Source organism: Falco punctatus (assembly GCF_963210335.1).
Source record: "Falco punctatus genome assembly, chromosome: 9".
NCBI lineage: Eukaryota > Metazoa > Chordata > Aves > Falconiformes > Falconidae > Falco > Falco punctatus.
Genome location: NC_137589.1, coordinates 21,621,447 through 21,639,049, shown reverse-complemented (window position 1 = coordinate 21,639,049; position 17,603 = coordinate 21,621,447). Strand labels below are relative to the sequence as shown.

Sequence of the window (17,603 nt, the reverse complement as noted above, 5' to 3'; positions counted from 1 at the left end):
AAATACATTTGAAAACAAAATCAAGGTTCATAAGCTGTCTAAAATTGTCTCCTAGTATATGCAGCCTTCCGCTTTCTACCAAGCTATAAGCTGTGCAAGGACTATTTGCCTCTCTCCCTGCCAGCATGCTACCAACAGCACGGCTAAAATGAACGTGTGTGTAGTTCTAATGGGCCCATCACCAGCATGATATAACGGACTTAAGCTTTTCCACTTTTTTTTTTTTTTTTTTTTAGTCAAAACCCTGAAATTCAGCACAGAATGAATTAAGATATTCTACTTACAAAATAAAAATTAGGCCCTCTTTACACATCAACAGAGTGAGATTTGGTCGTTAAACATCTTCCTATATCCAGAATACAAAAATATACCCTAGTCTGTGGCACTACTATAAAATCATGGTTTCCTAAAGTGATGCTTTTTTAAAATAATTAAAACAGAATTACATAAATGAACCATCTGATATCCCAAACGATTTAATCATCTAAAAAAAAGAAACCTGAATACTAGAATTATTTGCTTTGGGGGGGGTCAGAAGTCTCAAAATGGATGTGGAAGCCATGCAAATCCTGTGAGAGAAGAGGTGGGGAGATTATAAACTGCATTTGCCAGGCTTCATCATCCCCAGTAGAGTACTACAAATCCAGGGCAGAGGCAGTGGTACACTCCGTAGAGAAAGCAAGGCAGGTAAGATGCTCAGGGAGATAATCAATGAGCATGCTGTGTGGTACTCCTGATTAACTTGGCTTGCCTGAGTGACACAGTGCTCTGCTGCTATAAATAAAACCATCTTTCACCACAATAAACTCCTACAAATTTGTACACATTTCTACCGGTTGCCACAGGGCTGGCCTGGACACAAGTGGCATCCAGAGGTTGTCATTAACAGTAATCATAACTTTCCTTCAACTCCACTGAAGCTGGAGGCTGAGCCTTCTTCGGGTCTGCTCTCAGACACAAGGAGAAAGACGGGAAGTGGGAGGTCTAGAAAATCTGCATTCTCCACAGTGCTGCTCCCAGCATGTAACCTGTTTCTGAAAGGGAATCCCAAGGGTTTTTTTTCAAATCTCTGTTTTTTGAAACAAATAGTAAAAGCGGTGGTTGACTTTTAGTCCTAGGAAAGGCAAAATATAGCCGTAGCAAGCCAAAAATAATTTATAATGCTATAAGCAAGACTGCAGCTGTATTTCATTTGGATTCAAACAAGTGGTAACCAGAGTTAGCCTAAAAGAAGGGGAGTGCTAGAGAATCTGAGGCCAAAATTGCAGCATAAAACCCACCACAGCACTAGATAATTTAAAAAACACTGAGACAATAAAGCAATAGGAAGGCAGTGCAGTCTCAGCACTAACAGACCTGAATTTATATCTCTTTTAAAACTGGAGAGTTTGGGATTAAATACAATGTTAAGACAAAGATCTGGAATGCCACCAAGGAAATGTTAATCTGTTTTTCAATAATTAGAAGAATATGCAGGAGTGTCACAATATCTTGGCATTTTTAAACACTCATTAATGTTCAATTCTGCAAGAGTGTGGCTGTCTCCAGTTCTGTTAATTTGTCCAGAACTGGTAAATACATTGTTATCTACCAGCAGAAATGCTGCTTTCAACAGTGAGTTAAAACCAAAATATACCAAACAAACCATCAAATAAAATATGCATTTCACCATATTTATCAATGTAATGATTGTATTTTAACACCAAAATAAAAGCAATGTTTTCTTACTTACATATGGATGTTTTCTAAAAACTGAGTTTCACCCAATACCTTCACAAGAGAACACAGACAGTGGGAAAGCTGCTTTCCACTGCCGTTCCCGCAGGAAAGCATTACTTGAGAATTTTCACTAAGGCAACACAAAACTGCCAGTTACCTAAAAGCAAAGTAAGAAAGATTTTCCTGATACGTCCAAAAGAAAGCTTCAAGGCTGATCAAGCACTTAACATAATTTTAGAAGTCTTAGGTTCTATTATTTACATTATCTTTTTCCTTTGTGTGTTAAAAGTTGGTATGTTAGAATGGATCCTATCTTTACTCAATCTACTTGATTTTTCTTCGCAAAGTAAACAAAGAAATCCATTAGCAGAAGACCCTGGCTCACTGGAGTGAATAAAACTGCTTCCATCAGATGAAAATCACAAGAAATGCAAGTATTTAAAAAACTGTGTATCTGTCAAAGCCAAAACTCTGATTTTACTTTCAAGCAGGATACCTGTCTTTCCTATGTCTCAGATCAGTTGCAGGCTCTCTCGCTTTGATTCCAGCTTCAAAGAGAAAATTGGTATTTCTTCTCTGAGGAAGAAAAACTCAGTATCACGCCTCTTTGATGTCTTGTTACATAACTAAAAAAAACCCAACAACTTTGTGGGGGTAAATTTAAATAATATCATCAGCAGCAATCTATTTACCAAAATAAAATTGTTTACTAGCAGTGAGAAACATTTGAGCTGGATTGAGCATGGAAGTGGGTAAGCCTTGGTTTATATGTAAAATTAAAGTATCAAAGAATGCGCGCAGGATTTTTATTAGAAAATTAGTCTGGCAGATATGAATTTCTCACCATTTCTTTCATCGATACTGAGCTCCATAATGTGAACCCTACTTAGCGTAGGTGCAAACTTTCATCTCACTAAGAGCCAAATGTATGTAAAATGGAGCAATGATGTGGTTTTTTCAGTGTGGCAGAATATAAAATAAAGCACCAAGTAAGGAGCTCTTCTGATGTGTCACCTACATCTTGCAGTGAATGATCACAGCTTATGCCTACTCACTTACTTTACAGACACAGGAAGTGAGGTCAATAGAGGAGAAAAATAAAAAGGCAGCTAAAGGTCTGCCCACTTTGTAAAATAAAGCTCATGAGTGAAAACCTCACACTGAAATCTTGGCTTTCTCTGAAATGCAACAGGAAAGAGCTTCCAAAAAGCAAACCCCTACCTCTAGCTTCCGCCTGAGCAGATCATTTGCAGCACAAGTCTGGAGTAGGAAAGTCCCTGGCAACAATATACAATTTTAAAACTGTAAACAAAGTTTAGAAAGGGAATACCCACATTGGTATATAAAAAGAAAGAACACTAAGTAATATTTTAAAAAATACAAAGTTTAAACCAGCTCTCTTGGCTGCCTAATTTCCACTGGCTTGATTCAAATGGCCAAGCTTTTACTCTAGGGACCTTGGGGAGGGGTGGAGGGGAAAACAGATTTAGTATGTTAAGCCACAGTGATGATTACATTTTTAAAAAGCCTAACCTACCATTAGGAGATAGTATTTTTTTTTAAATAGTGAGAGATACAAGGGGAAACATCCAGATAAATATTGCTTTCATACTCAGTATTGGACCAGGAAGATAAGCATATGAAATACATCATGGTTATCACTTCTATGTTAGGCCTTTAATATATACGTGGGAGGAAGTTCGCTTTTGGAAGGACAGCACAGGTTACTGGATCACACCTAGTGAAGGCCAAGGCCTACAACAACACAATCCTGGCATGTTTTGTTCTTTGGGTCTTTTTCAAACCTGAGGCTTCTCTGCCTGCCTTCCACCTCCCTCCCCACACTGACACAGCCTCGTGACTCCAGTTCCTCAGTCATAACCAGGTGGAACCCTCACGCCTTCATTTTTTTTCTCCCCCCATACCAACATGTACACAGATTAATTACCTCAGGCTAGAAGCAGCAATTCACTATTTACAAAAAAGTAAATGCCTGCCTTTTGCTTGTGCGAGGTGGCATGGCTTGTCTTGTAAACATGCCAGCCACCCCATCTGTGACTTGATTTTCCCCAAAATACTAAAAGTGAAAGTTTGCACAGATTCAGCCAGAAGGAAAGGGGAATTTCAAGAGACCCACCACAGAACGCTCCTGTAATTTAATCCTTATTCCAACATGTTCTCAGGTGTTCAACATGACAAATGAAAACAAAATACTAACAATAATAAATCAAAAAACATAACATTAGGCTACAGGAAATGTTTCCTTGTAATTTCTAGTAATGAAATAGTAAGCACACTAAATGTCAACATCAAGAAACAATTTTCTTGATTTACTGAAACTATCAGTTTGGCTACACCTAGTTCAAGACCGTGGGGGGGGTTGTGTTTTTCTTTCTTTCCTTCCTTAACCTACATTAAGTATTTGTTCTTGGTACGACTTCATTTTACTGGTGAACAGTGGGTTTGAAATACTGTATTTATTAAAACTCAGCTTTCTGTTTAATGCTTTAATTTTTCATTGTGTCTTGGAAATGCTAAATAGCAGGGGTCCTCAAACTCTTTAACCAGGGGGCCGGCACACGGATGCAGTGGCAGGCAGCCATCTGCGGCTGCTTGGTTTCCCCCCCAACCCCTGGCGGGGGGTTCTGTAAGTACCGGGGGCCGGATTGAGGACCCTGGGGGGCCATATCAGGCCCGCGGGCCGTAGTTTGAGGACCCCTGCTAGACAGACCGACACACAATTATTTAGAAAACACTGGGGCAAGAGGACACAGTCAGCCAGAGGGGAGCAATTGGGACAGGAAAGAAGAGGAGCCGCTATAATCCAATCCTCCTCTTGCATAAACCAACTTGGGGACTAAGTTAAATATTTATCTGCAGGACAGATGTATAAAAAGCAAAATCACACTGTCCCATATTTAGCTGCAGACAAAAAAAAATATTTCATTTTTGTGCTCATTTATATACTAGGCTTACTGCTGAGACCTACAATATAGGTAGTATTTGTAATTGGAATACATGATAAGCAGAGCATATTCTTCACGTAAACACCAAAACATCTTGGTCATAGTGAGCTGCCAAAACACAATAAATAGCCATTTGTATTGCTCTGAATGTTGCAATTATGATTAGCAATGTTTTGTTTCTAAATGGTGTTTCTCAAACAAGAATTATGTAATTTCTGACATTGCAGGAACTGCAAAAACTGCGGTCCAGAGAAACGCTGTGATGTGCAGAGATCCCGCAGTGTGCCAGTGCTGGCAGAGCTGGCAATTGAAACTAGTCCAAAGCTCTGCCTAGTTGCTCATACTGCCCCATTTGTTAATAATCACCTGAAAGAATTCATCTTGCTGGCACTTCTCTAAAACTTTTTTCTCTGAAAAACAATGGTTGTGGTAATTCAAGATGCAACATGGCAAGAATCAGGTTTTTGCCAACTTGCAAAATAAATATTCTACTTCAAGAAAGAATTATTTTAAACATTTCATGAACTGCATTTTTTTATTGTACACAGACAGGCACACGGTATGAGAAAAATGTTTGGAAAAAATATACCACAGGCACAAAGTATTTTGTTATAGCTCTCATAACTGTTTGTGCTGCATTCAGCTTCCCCCTCACGCCCAAGTAACTAAAACAATGCAAAAAGAAACACAAAATGATTAAAAAATTTGAAACTTGCCCTCTAAAAGCTACACCCTTGTTGACTGCCTCATAATAATTACTGAAATAAATGTTCTGCTGTGGAGAAATATAGAGGTTCTTTCATATCTGTCACAGCATACTTTGTGGTTCACAGGTGCAAAAATGAATAGACTGAATACATATTAAATTCTAATGCCAATGAATTGTGCAGTACAGAATTACATCACAGTATTTTGACTTCTGTATTAAATTGAGGGAGTCAGAAGTGGCACTCGACGGACCATGCTAATGTATTTGTTATTTGTTAGTAGAACTATAAGCTCTTTCCCATTCTCTCACTCTGGCCTTTTTGGTTTTCTTTTTTGGTTTGGGTTGTTTTTGTTTTTGTTTTTTTTACCAAGTTATTAATGGTTATGCACAAAAAAAGCTATTTAACTTGTTAAACTATTTTGATTTTTTTAAAATCATTACTCAAAACAACTGAGATCACCTTGGGGTTGGAAGACAGGCTTCTTGATTTATCACCATGATATGTAGCTGTGTAACTGAGGAGGTAGGGAAAGCAATGGGACAGAGATGTTAATGGCCCAAACAAAAAGTTCCAAGAAGCCAACCAAAACAAGAGGATGGGTTGGACTGAAATAACATCACCCTTTAGTCAGCCCCACAGGTTAATTAGGAATTGCTGTAACAGAGATAACCAGCCTTAGGGATACCTCCTACCACTGTTTTGTGCATTTTTTCTTCAAATGGTGAATGAACTATTTGTAATGTCACTGTCTCATTACATTAAAAGATCTGATAAAGACTATTCCTTAATCAACATCTAAGGATGTTATCATTATCCCATGACCTTGTTTATACTGGTAATTAAACAAGCTAAATACATTCAATAGCTTAAACCCAGCAATAAGCATGAAACCAATACAGAAACTCCCCTGCTCTGGCTGCTTCCTTTTATCCCCAGTCACAGCCTCCTGCCTTCCAGCAATGGCTTTTCCATCTTCATTCAAAGAAACTTTCAAGCCTTTGATTTGATGTTCAGAAAACAGACTAAGCCAATGAAACTTCAGCTTCTTTCAGATACTTCTGTCTCTAAAATCTGAATGCGTAAGACTTCTCAGATAATCCCCAAGTATGAATATTCATTTTAAATTATTTTTTACTTTGCTGGATAAATCTAAGGCAGGATAGTCATAACCCTGTATGCCAGGCCACCAAAGCAGAACTGTAAAACAAGAGGTGGCAAAAGGTATACAGAAAAGCTAGGTAGTTCAGCATGTCCATTTTTCTACCCAGTACCATTCTTCCTTGGATAATACACTTGTAGTGCCTCTCCTGTTCTTATATATATATATACACACACACACACTGAGAAGGAACGCTAAATAGCATAATGAAATAAAATGGAAATGGCTATAACCTACACAACGCTCTGAATTTGCCCCATTCTTTTTTAAAGCTTCTCCTTAAGTAACAATTTTTGCTATTTCTCTGCTTAAACTTGAGATTCCAAAATTCAGAGAAAAAAAATAAAGAATAAACCTAAAAACACTAAAAAAAAAAAAAGGTCAGCAAAGGAATATTTTGTATCTCAACTGCCAAAGCACACACCAAGGGACCTAGAAAACGTGTATTGTTTCCCAGTACTTGTCTCTCCCACCCCTATCCTTTGATTTGAGACAGTCTGTAGAAAACATGGCTTTCTGCATTTCAGCACTACTCATCTCTGGAGGCACGTTTAGACACACTGATACGCAGTAAAAGCCTTTTGCTAGTCTAAATCTCTGAACACCTTATCTTACCCAGCTTCCCAGTAACACAAAGACAATTCTGCATTCATCCTTCCAGGCTCTGAAGGAAAATCAAAGATACTGTAGGGTGTATAGAATATTCTTGATATTCATTAACTGTAGCAGGAGAGTAAAACAGGCTGCTGCAGAGGCTTCTGTGGAAAGATTTTGGGGTGAGCACAGCCCTTGGGCCCTCCTTGCAGCACACTGTGGGTCTGGCTGGGGAGATGAACAGGAGGAACTCACTTGCAGAGGAGCCACAGGCAGGAACAGCGAATAAAGACCTTGGATGAACCCATCTTCTAACTGCTCTCCCCTTTGCCAGTCGTTCCTGTAACTGCCAGCAGAGCAAAGAGCACTCGATCACCACTCAGTCACGCCCTCCAATTTATCTGGATATGAGGCCACTGAAATGTTTGTATGAGCCCTGCTCCGCGCAGCCTGTGCCAAAAACAAAGGAGAAACCCCCGTGGCTCTGCATTAGTGCATTGCACTGGACTCCGTGCACACCCCAACCTATCTGTTCCTGCAAACTGGTGCAGCCAGGGCACATCACCATTCCTCATTAAATAAATGCGCTCCTCTGATTTCCATGCAAACATAGATTTAATTCTATTTTACTGTTCCTGATTCCAACAATCTGTCCTCATATCTCCCCTGTCCTCAGCTGCACAAATCTTCAGTATCTAACTAGCAATGGAACAGTATTTGAGAAGCACATTGCCTTGTCATTGTCACCGAAATTTGGGAACAGAACTCCTTAACACCAATGTAGCATTAAGAAGCAGGCATTATTAATTATTGCAGCGGTGGATGTACAGGGATCTTTCCACCCAACATGCATACCAAACTATTTTGCAGGTCCCATTTTATGTTACACAGCTAAATTCATTGTACATTCATATATGTATATTCGTTACATTTCTCTGAATTATTTGCATATGTATAAGCCTTCCCACCTGGGCAGTTATGCCTCCAGGTGGTCCTCCTGACAATCTGATGGTCTTTTATTTCCTCTTCACTCCTCTTCATCCCGTTGTTTGCCCCATGACTCCACCTAAGTTCTTGCACATATCCCTTACTTAGCACTCCTTCCCAAACTCCAGAACCAGCTTGGCCTGCTTTTTCTGCTGCAGACCCTCTCTTATCTGTTCTTTGTTTCCCAAGGTGGACCCCCTTGATGAAAAGTCCTTTCAGTCATCAGTTTTGACAACTTGAGTTGGTGGGTACTTGGGTATTAACAACTGGAGAGGGTGGGCCAGCTTGATGCAAACTTTGTCTACATTCTTGTTTAACTAGATCAGAATTCAGTAACTGGGAAGTTTAGGCAACATCATCCCAGTTCTTTTTGCTATATCAGGACTTAAACTGTATACTACCATCAACAAGAATGTGCCACTGAGGTTCAGTGAAAACATGGTATCTTTCCATTTCAATTTAATACCGAATGCTTTTAAGTAATGGTTGTTCAGCATCACACAGATTTTTCATGTCATGTAAGTGAATGATTATATATCTGATTTATACCTTGAAAGTACATTCTTTCTGAAATTTCTGAATACTCTATGCTGTTACTGTAACAATTTTTTACAAACAGCTAGTAATGGAGAACACCTGAACGGACCAGTTTCTGCGATATTTTACTTCCAATGTATGTTGTCACCTGTGGATGACCTGGTGTTACTGCTGTGTACCACAGGTAATTTCCTTGGTGCAGGAGACCCTAACACTTCTAAGACAATGGACAGAAACACTGCAGCAGATGGCTGTACCTCTTTTCTAAGTCATCTGCTTCACCTAACAGCTATTTGGTATGAGTAAAAACTTCAAAGAGTTATGAAAATATCCAGCTCAAAACTAAAATGCTGAGCATCTGCAGCTCAGCATAGCCTGGGATTTCTGCACGCTTTCACATTTGAGGCTCGCCTGAACATTTATAGTTAGCAGCACCTGATAAAAAAGGTTGCACAACGAATTGTCCAAGTAAGTTATGAATCTGGAAACATCTGTGACATTTTCATCCTAGAGATATTACTAACAATGTTTTATAATCTAAGACAACCACGAAGGTTTCACCCAGCTGTCCCTCATTCCCTTCTAAGCCTGCTGCACTGCACAGCCCCTTCAGAGCTGCTGCTGTTGAGGGCGCACAGGAGCAAAGGATGGATGATGCCACAAGGCCTGAGTCTCCAAAACAATGCAGACCCTAAACAGGCCAAAATCCAGCAGGATTTGTTTCTGAGCTCAGCAGGAGCTAGAATCTCTCACCTTGCTGCTTTGCTGCTAATAAGTATCATGCCTCTCTAGAGAAAGAAACTCTGAGCTTCAGTTACAGACAGCCAAGACCCACGGTCATGCAGTGAGGCGGGCTGTGCTACCTGCCGTGTGCAACAGTATCCAACAACTTTTGGGGGCTCTGCAGACTACTGCGCCAAGGGCATGTAGCGCGTGGACAGTGTGTGCTGCTGGCAAATCACCTCTTGGGCTCTGCAGAACTTCCCCTCAAAGTACCTTGTTATGCCTGCTGTTCTGTCTCTGTGAGCTTGGGCTGCTCTGCCATGCCTGCACAAAGCCTGGCAGCACAGGGCTTTCTGCGCAGTTCCTACAGCATAAAAATCAAAGCCTTTCCTTAAAAACAAACAAACAAACAAACAAAAACTCCACAAAACAAAAACCACCCCCAAACCCCCCCAAAACAGAACTAACCCAAACATTTGCACAGCGTCATGTGAAAGTGGGCAGGAATAATGCACTGTTCTATTCAAATGCTGGACTTTCTTATCAAAACTCTGCCAAATGCAACTTAAGCACTTTGAACTGTGCTGGGGGTACTGAGAGCTGGGAAAGTGTGCGTCCAGGCCTGTTTTCCAGAGTAGGGACCATTTAAAGATTCCCAAATTGCAGGAAATACCCAATTCCAGTTTGGTAATCTCCACTGAATTATTAATGACCATAAAAGTTGCCAGTGTTGCAAGTACTTGGTGACAATTTCATTGGTAATCACAACCAAGGCTCTGAATGCAGGAACAGCAACTGGGGAGAGAAATCAGTAAGTACTGTATTCACTGGACCACACACAAAGGAGGGACTAAATCAGGGATCAGAAAAGCTGACCTGTGAGAAAAATCAACCTTGCTGGAATTCTACTCCCACTGGGGTAAAAAATAAAACTCTGATTCTAATAAATTCAGCCAAAATTCAGCTCTAAGAAACTCCTCCAAATACTTAAGTAATCCACATAGCCTAAGGCTTATCTCTGTCTCCATCATGGTAAACAATCCAGTAGCATTTTAAAATACCAAAGAGAACTGATAGAAAAGCAGACCCTTAAAATGGTAATGAAAGGGAAAGAGGTTATTCAGATATAATGCCATAATATTTCAGCTCCAGTACTAGAAGCTTTTTCATTTCTGACTATACAACTGCTGAGAATAAATGAGAGCCCAAGTAAATGTCCTGCCATCACTCTGTACCCACAGGGCTGAACATTTACTGGCTAATCTAGCCTTATGGTCACACCTGCCCAGCTGTTCTTTCTGCTATCATAGGTATACCACCCTTCCCCTTGCCTACGGATTCTCTGCTAAGCATCCTGAATAATGCCAACTGAGATGTAGCAAACTGCATATATTTACATATTAATTAGAGCCTTAAGGAGCAATTACAAAACAAAACAAAAAAAGCATCAATGGTCAAGTGAGCTAGGCACCACTGGAGCTATTTAGCGCTCTGTTTTCACATTTAACAAAGACTCAGTAAGGAATTACAGTTCCAAGAGGTCTGGAATTTAGGAGAACTGTATTTTCTTGATGCATTTTATTTCAAAGCATAAATACATTAAATTATGACGCCTTCTTTTGTAAATCCTATGTGAGCATATGTCAAGAAATTGATAACTGAAGGCACAGACATGCATCACTTCAAAGCATTTATTATATTCTGTTAAGGTACACAGCAATGTCCTTTTCTCTATTACAAGCACTTGTGTAGTCAGTATCTATGCAAGCGGACATATACACAGGTGACATACCAACAGGCAGTTTCGGGACTTTACTGATAAGGTATTGGCTTGTTGCAACTACAGCGATGGCTTTGTAATGGACCTACTTACAGAAAATGGGCCACAAACAGAAAGTTGCTACTTTGCAGCTGTGTGGTGAAGTTCTTCATAAACTGAGTGATCAGCAAAAATTAACTGCTTTTAATCCACCTCTGCTGTATCTTTTAATGAAAGCATTAGCATTTATACTACCCTGTTTTACATACAGGCATGCAGAGAGAAAGTTGTATATAAAAGCCATCTGCAGGTATAATTAATGTTAAGAGCAATATATTTGTGGGAAAGGTACCTCAACCGAAATAATTACCTAGGGAAAATAAGAACAAAATTAGACCTTTCTCTGTTAAGTGCAAAAATAAGTTCTGATCCAAAAATCAAACAGACTGCAATTAACAGATACCCGCTGTTTTGTCCTGCTCTGGCTTAAAGCTGTTGTGTTATGTTATTGGTAGTCTTTCAGGCTGATGCTACCACATGAAAAAATTACCCACCTCTCAATATTTACCCTCAGAAACCTTGACTATGTTTGTGCAATACTGGATAGCGATCATCTGGATGAAGGCAGCGTGCTCCTAACTGACAATGGGAAGGCCAGGCATGCAAATGCGGCTTCAAGGAGGCAACATAAACCAGCACCAGAATCTAGGGGCTGACCTTCCCTGGTGCTGTCAGTGCACAGGGTCAGGCAGAGGAGCAACCAAGAAGCTGAGAGAACAGCACAGTAGTCAAGCACCTTCCAACAAGCCGAGGAAAAGTTCTGACATATGGGAAGACACTGAAAAAAAGAAGGAAAATTCTTTTCCCATTCTCCCAAAGGGTCTACAACTCATGAGCACAGACCTCTCTCCTGTACCTGCCTGCATCCTAAACGTACCCTTCTGACCTTTGTATTGACCATACTATTATTACCTATAGTTATGTGGAGTAATTCCCCCCAGGTATTTTACACTTCCCTTACACTACTTTCTGTGACTATAAGCTCCTGTAAGGCTGCAAATGCTTCAGTGATCCTTCCTGTTTAAATCTCACAAATCTCATCAATAATAAACCGTTTTGCTGTAAGTGACAATTTGCAATGGCTTATTTGCGCTTCAAGACTGTGATACAAGAAAGACAAATTCTTCTGTGATACACCAAATCCCCGATCAACTGGAAAATTAAGAATAGAAATGCAAAGCTGGAGATCTATGTAAATTCATTTTCCATACCCATCATCCATAGCTAAGTTTCAAAAACTGCTAATTCTGGGTGCCCACTTAGGCAGCAAGCACTGCTGAGGAGTCAGCTCTAGTTATCTCTACGGCTTTACTTGTGCCACTACACAACTGTGACAAAGGTTTCTCTCAAACAAGACTTCTCTCCTTTAGGGAATATAACTTGGGAACAAATTCACTTTGGGGAGGAATGGTCCAGTGCCAAGATACAGTTCAACTAAAGCTCGGGTTAGAGAGCTTATAACACTATCTCTAACTGTGTCTTGAACAGAGAAAATAAACTTACGGCCATACACAAAAGAGTCAATCCTCGGAGATAAGTATCATATATAAATCAACAGAGGCTACATAATGACTGCATCAGAGATCCATGATAAATCTTATTATTCCATTGAGGATAGAGATACTGATACATCAAGGGTCTCTCTTTAACAGTGCTACTGTTCAGGTCAGATGTGCTCTTCTGAAGTCACTGTCCTCATCATTCTCACTTTACAGAGCACTGGTGTGCCTTGTAGAGAGGTCTGGGAGCACAAAAGCAAGATTCCTGGATGATAAAACTATGAAATTCAGGAACGATGTGCCTGTTCCAGCTGCAGGGGGGCAGGCTAGAAGAGACAGCCTGCACAAAATTTCTTGTACGTGTTGGGTAGATGTTGGATCCCCAGCGCTAACTGCTTCAACCTACAACGCAATTTAGTCCATGCAAAAGAACCCCCCGGGGGCTGCTCACTGGTCAGCTGCATGGTAGCAGCCCCCGTGCGAAGGCAGGGCCTTGCCAAAGGCTGCTCTCTTTGGGGCCGGCCTTCCTCAGTCAGGAGAGGACATCGAGGTTGCTCCAACCAACTTTAATTTGCTTCATTTCAAAGATAAAACCCAATGTCTCACAAATCATCTCACAGAAGCAGACTTGAAGAAGTACAGAATAAGAGTTTTCCTCGATAAAACACAAAGCCCGGAAGTGCTGCCCTTCCCTTACCTGGCTAAGCAACGGGACTACAGGCATCTCTGCTGAGTGATACCCATGACAACTGCCAGTGAATCAAGGGTGAAAGAGCTAAATATGATTTTATATTGATTTATCAAATTGATACCAAGCACCAGTGGGTATAGCAAAGCTTCAATTGAAGTCTTGCCATAATTTAAAGACAGTATTTATATTTTCAGCTGGGTTTCTCCAAGAAGCAAGGTTCACATAATCATACCATGCCACTGCCTTTTTGTCCTTCCCAAAAAATTCTTTGATAGCAGTATCAAAGCTACTAAGATACAAATCACTTCATGAAAGCAGGCAGCCAGACAGAGGAGAGTGATTTGCAAACATCCCAAATGTCCAAGGAGACACACTGCAGGTCACACGCTGCGTTCATTAAACATAAGGGAAATCCATCAAAGAGACTGTCATTCTGACTCTGTGTGAGCGAGATGCCTCACGAGGGCACACAGAGCCCAACTGGGAGACGTGAAGCCATAAGGCCGCTGGGTCTCACCCGTTCTGTTAAGTAACAGCAAGACTCTCGGGTTCAGAAGCATTTGTGCAGTTCCTCTACAAAGACGATCTCTCCTTGAAAATATTTTGAATGAGAATATATTAAAAAGGGATAAATAGACAAACATTTGATGCACTGATAACTGTATGCAATAAGTCTTATCACCTGTAATAAAGCAAGTAGGTTTTTATAGATAGTGTCATATAGTTTCTTTTGTGCTCATATGAACTGGCACTGACAGTCACTATATCAAAACCTGGACTTCTCCCACCGTAAATATTTTTTCTCTTCCTAATGAGTATGGAAAACAGCATTTAGCTCTAGGAACATCTATGCAGTTTTTCAATACGCTGTATTAGCCAGTGCATAGCGGCACCAGCCAGACAGAGTCATTGCTGCAACCTTGTTTCCCATAGTCTAATTTCATTTGCAAGACCTCTAGAGGGCAGTAAGTAAAAGAAAATAAAGTACCAGAAATAGCCATAAATGTTAAATACAAATTTAAAAATTGGGATCTCATCTAATTATTTCCTTGTATTGAAAACCTTCCAGGTAATTCTATGGATTAATGGATTACTGTGATGGGATTTTTCCAAGCCCAAATCCTATGCTTTTTGGCAGATTGTATTGACAAGACTTCACAGCAGTGCATTTCCCCTGTGATTTACTTTCCTCATACAGAAATCACTTTCTTGCACCTAAACTAAAATATGCAGCAGGCCACCAGACTTCCATGGTGCCCATGGACAAACCAGATTTTTTTTTTCTCCCCCGTGGAAAGTCACATTAAGCCAAGAAAAAGAGAAAATACAGTTGAGTAAAGCTGTTTACCCAATATACAACAGTATAACATTAATGTTCAAGTTACTGTCAAAAAAGCCAGGACCTACAGCTGAAAGTAGCCTCAAATAATTCCTCTTTGGTTTTCATTTGTGTATGGGACGCAGAATCAGGCGCACTGCTAATAACTTCATTATACATTTATATAGTTGACTGGCATATACAATTAACTCATTACTGATGGAATATGTCAAATCTAGGATAAAACTTAAATTAGGCTCAGCAGAAAAATGCATTACAGTAGCTATAGTATATTTTGTCTTTTCTTGCACATAACAGAATCAATCAATATGGCACCAGCACATACGATGACAGAATTTCAGCTATGCTTCAGTAACTTCTTATGGCTTTGTAAACCTTGTGCAATTCTGAAATTGGCTATGAAATTACCACAGGCAGAGCTGTCCACACCTTAAGTTAATGCCAAGTTTATTTTTAGAATGCAGAATAGACCTGCAAATGCACCTAAAACTACCAGAAACTGAGAGTGCAACAAAATATTGCTTAAAAATTTGTGTGCTAAAATGTGATGCCAGGGCTCTGAGGATACACTAATACCCTCAAAGGCGCCATGGTCTGCAGCCACTGGGGTGGGAAACAGGAAGCTGTCCCAGTCGCCACCAGAGCACCCATCCTAGTGTGCCCTCACACTTGCTGACTGCAAACCCCCTCCAAAAAAACAGAGAAGCCAAGAACAGCAAGTCAGCAATGCATTATCGTTCTTTCTAGACTCCTGGGTGATTCACTGCTGTTATAAATCGTCACTGTTCACAAGAAGTCAGACACTGACAATTTAGTCTTACCTGCTGCATATTTTTAACATTGTTTGTGAGTTTTTATCTTTTTCTTGACCCTGCAATCTTCTCATCCCTTTTCCATCAGTGTTTCCTGTTGTATCAATTCCCTCAAATTTAAAAGGGCCAGAGAGCTAATGGCTGTTTTTGCAATTCACGTTTGTGAAGATACACACTTACATGAACTTCTGAGCTGCCTTCATACTCCAGCAGTTTGCTGCAGTCTCACAGAGTGACAGCCTATAAGAAGGAAAAATTGGGAAAATGTTATTCGTGCTCTTTTAACAGAATGCAACTAAATAATTTTGCTATCAATCATTAGATAGATATCTATATGTCACAGTAAGGTGAGGACAGTATTTGTATTCTTTTAAGCTAAAACAGACATCCACTCTTCACACCGGCTGGATTGTATGTCCGTTTGGCAGGAGGCTGCTCCTCTTTTATTATATAGTCTCTATATTCTAATTTTTCAGTAGCATGTAACTGCTCTTATAAAAAAATTAAATCAAAGTCCACCTTTCAAACAGCTTGAGAAATTCTTAACTCCCAGCCACAAAGAGTAAGAAATGGATGAGAGGTTGAATCCTCTGTTTGAGCAGGAAGGCCAGTGTAGTCCCGACTAATGAATCACCATCAGACTCTCTCATTACAGGCATAGCATGTCTCAGATGTAATCTAAATCACATACAGGCTGCATTCTTAGAACAAGCGCAGCACTGTTACTGAGGTGAAAGAGCAGGTCTAAATCTGGAAATGGTGAAGAGGTGCAGGACTAGCACCCTGCCTTTCCCTGCAGTGAAGATGCACCGGTACTGCAAACTGGAAGAGGAGCGGGCATATTAAAGGCACAATGAAAAATGTCTCTGCTGGTGTATAATCCAAATTACACACTTGCATACACAAATCTTTTGCTGAGGTGTGAGGCAGTAGCTCCCTACCAGGGGAAGACATGATTCAAAGGGAACAAACTGCCTCGGTAGAATAAAAGCGCCCTCTACAAGCAGATTACGGAAAGCAGCCAGGCAAGCAGCAGAGATAACTAACATTTCTGTCTCTCCCACTGGAAAATAATCATGTAATTGAACACAAACTAAGAGAAGGTGGATTCTTTGAAGAAACAATTTGCTTATGGTTTACTCCTCTGGAAGTAATCCAAATACTGTGCTGAAATTAATTTCACCATTCATACAACAGAGGTTTTCAGTTTAAGCAAAGAAGTAAATACAAAAGGATACATCTCAAAGAATGACACTACTTTGTGCAAACCCACAAAACCAGATGCAGTTATGGCTTGTTACAAAATATTATCAGTAGAGGCGCTTGCAGTTAAAGGCTGTGCAAGCTCACAGGCTTTGCTTCATCTACCTTGCCCCTTACAGACGCTCATACTATATATGTTATCTTGTGAGTTACTATTTGGGAAGAAGGCGAAGTCTCTGCTAGCAAGTCAGTATATGCTGATTTATGTTCTCTACCTGTTAATAAAAATACTTATTTAAAATTACGCAAGATCAGGATGATAACGCTGAAGAATAGGAAACAGGCCAACAAAATAATTGAAAAAACTGATTTCAGTAGAGAAGTGAGGATCTCTGTGGTGCCAGCTATAAAACTAACAGGCACACACTACAGCACGAGCCCTCCTACTCCAACATGCACAGCCATACTTCTTCCTCCACAAAGTTAGCACTTTCCGGATCATGCTGGTGCTCTGCGTCCCAGGAATAAAAACCATCCTGACCTTTTATCTTCTGCATGGGTCAGTATTTTTGGCAGCTATTATTGCTGTTTGCAAAACACTTTCTACTCTAAATTAATTGCTTAGAGAGCTGCAGAAAGACAGTCCGATGCTCAAGTCACAAGTGTCTCCCTTCTGCCCAACTAATCCTAGGTTTATTGATCTGGGAGGAGTCCCTGCTATAGAGCTCCTCTTACAGAGCAGAAGCAGCAGCTGGCAAAACTCAAAAGTTATTTGATCCATTTCATGGTCTTTCACCTCAAAGTTTTTGCACATCTGGTTATGAAGAAAATTTTGTAAAAAAAGA

At 40.2% G+C, this 17,603-nt stretch overlaps 1 protein-coding gene and 1 long non-coding RNA gene across 2 annotated transcripts in view; one reads left to right on the top strand and one right to left on the bottom strand.

Moving 5' to 3' along the window:
• PCDH15 (protocadherin related 15) overlaps positions 1–17,603 on the bottom strand; it is an 878,455-nt gene that overhangs the window by 499,443 nt on the left and 361,409 nt on the right. The window contains exon 8 of the mRNA XM_080401549.1: positions 15,736–15,795. The gene's annotated coding sequence lies outside the window, so the exon portion shown is untranslated. The remainder of the gene's footprint in view (positions 1–15,735; positions 15,796–17,603) is intronic.
• LOC308069477 overlaps positions 1–17,603 on the top strand; it is a 302,542-nt gene that overhangs the window by 205,330 nt on the left and 79,609 nt on the right. The window lies entirely within an intron of this gene.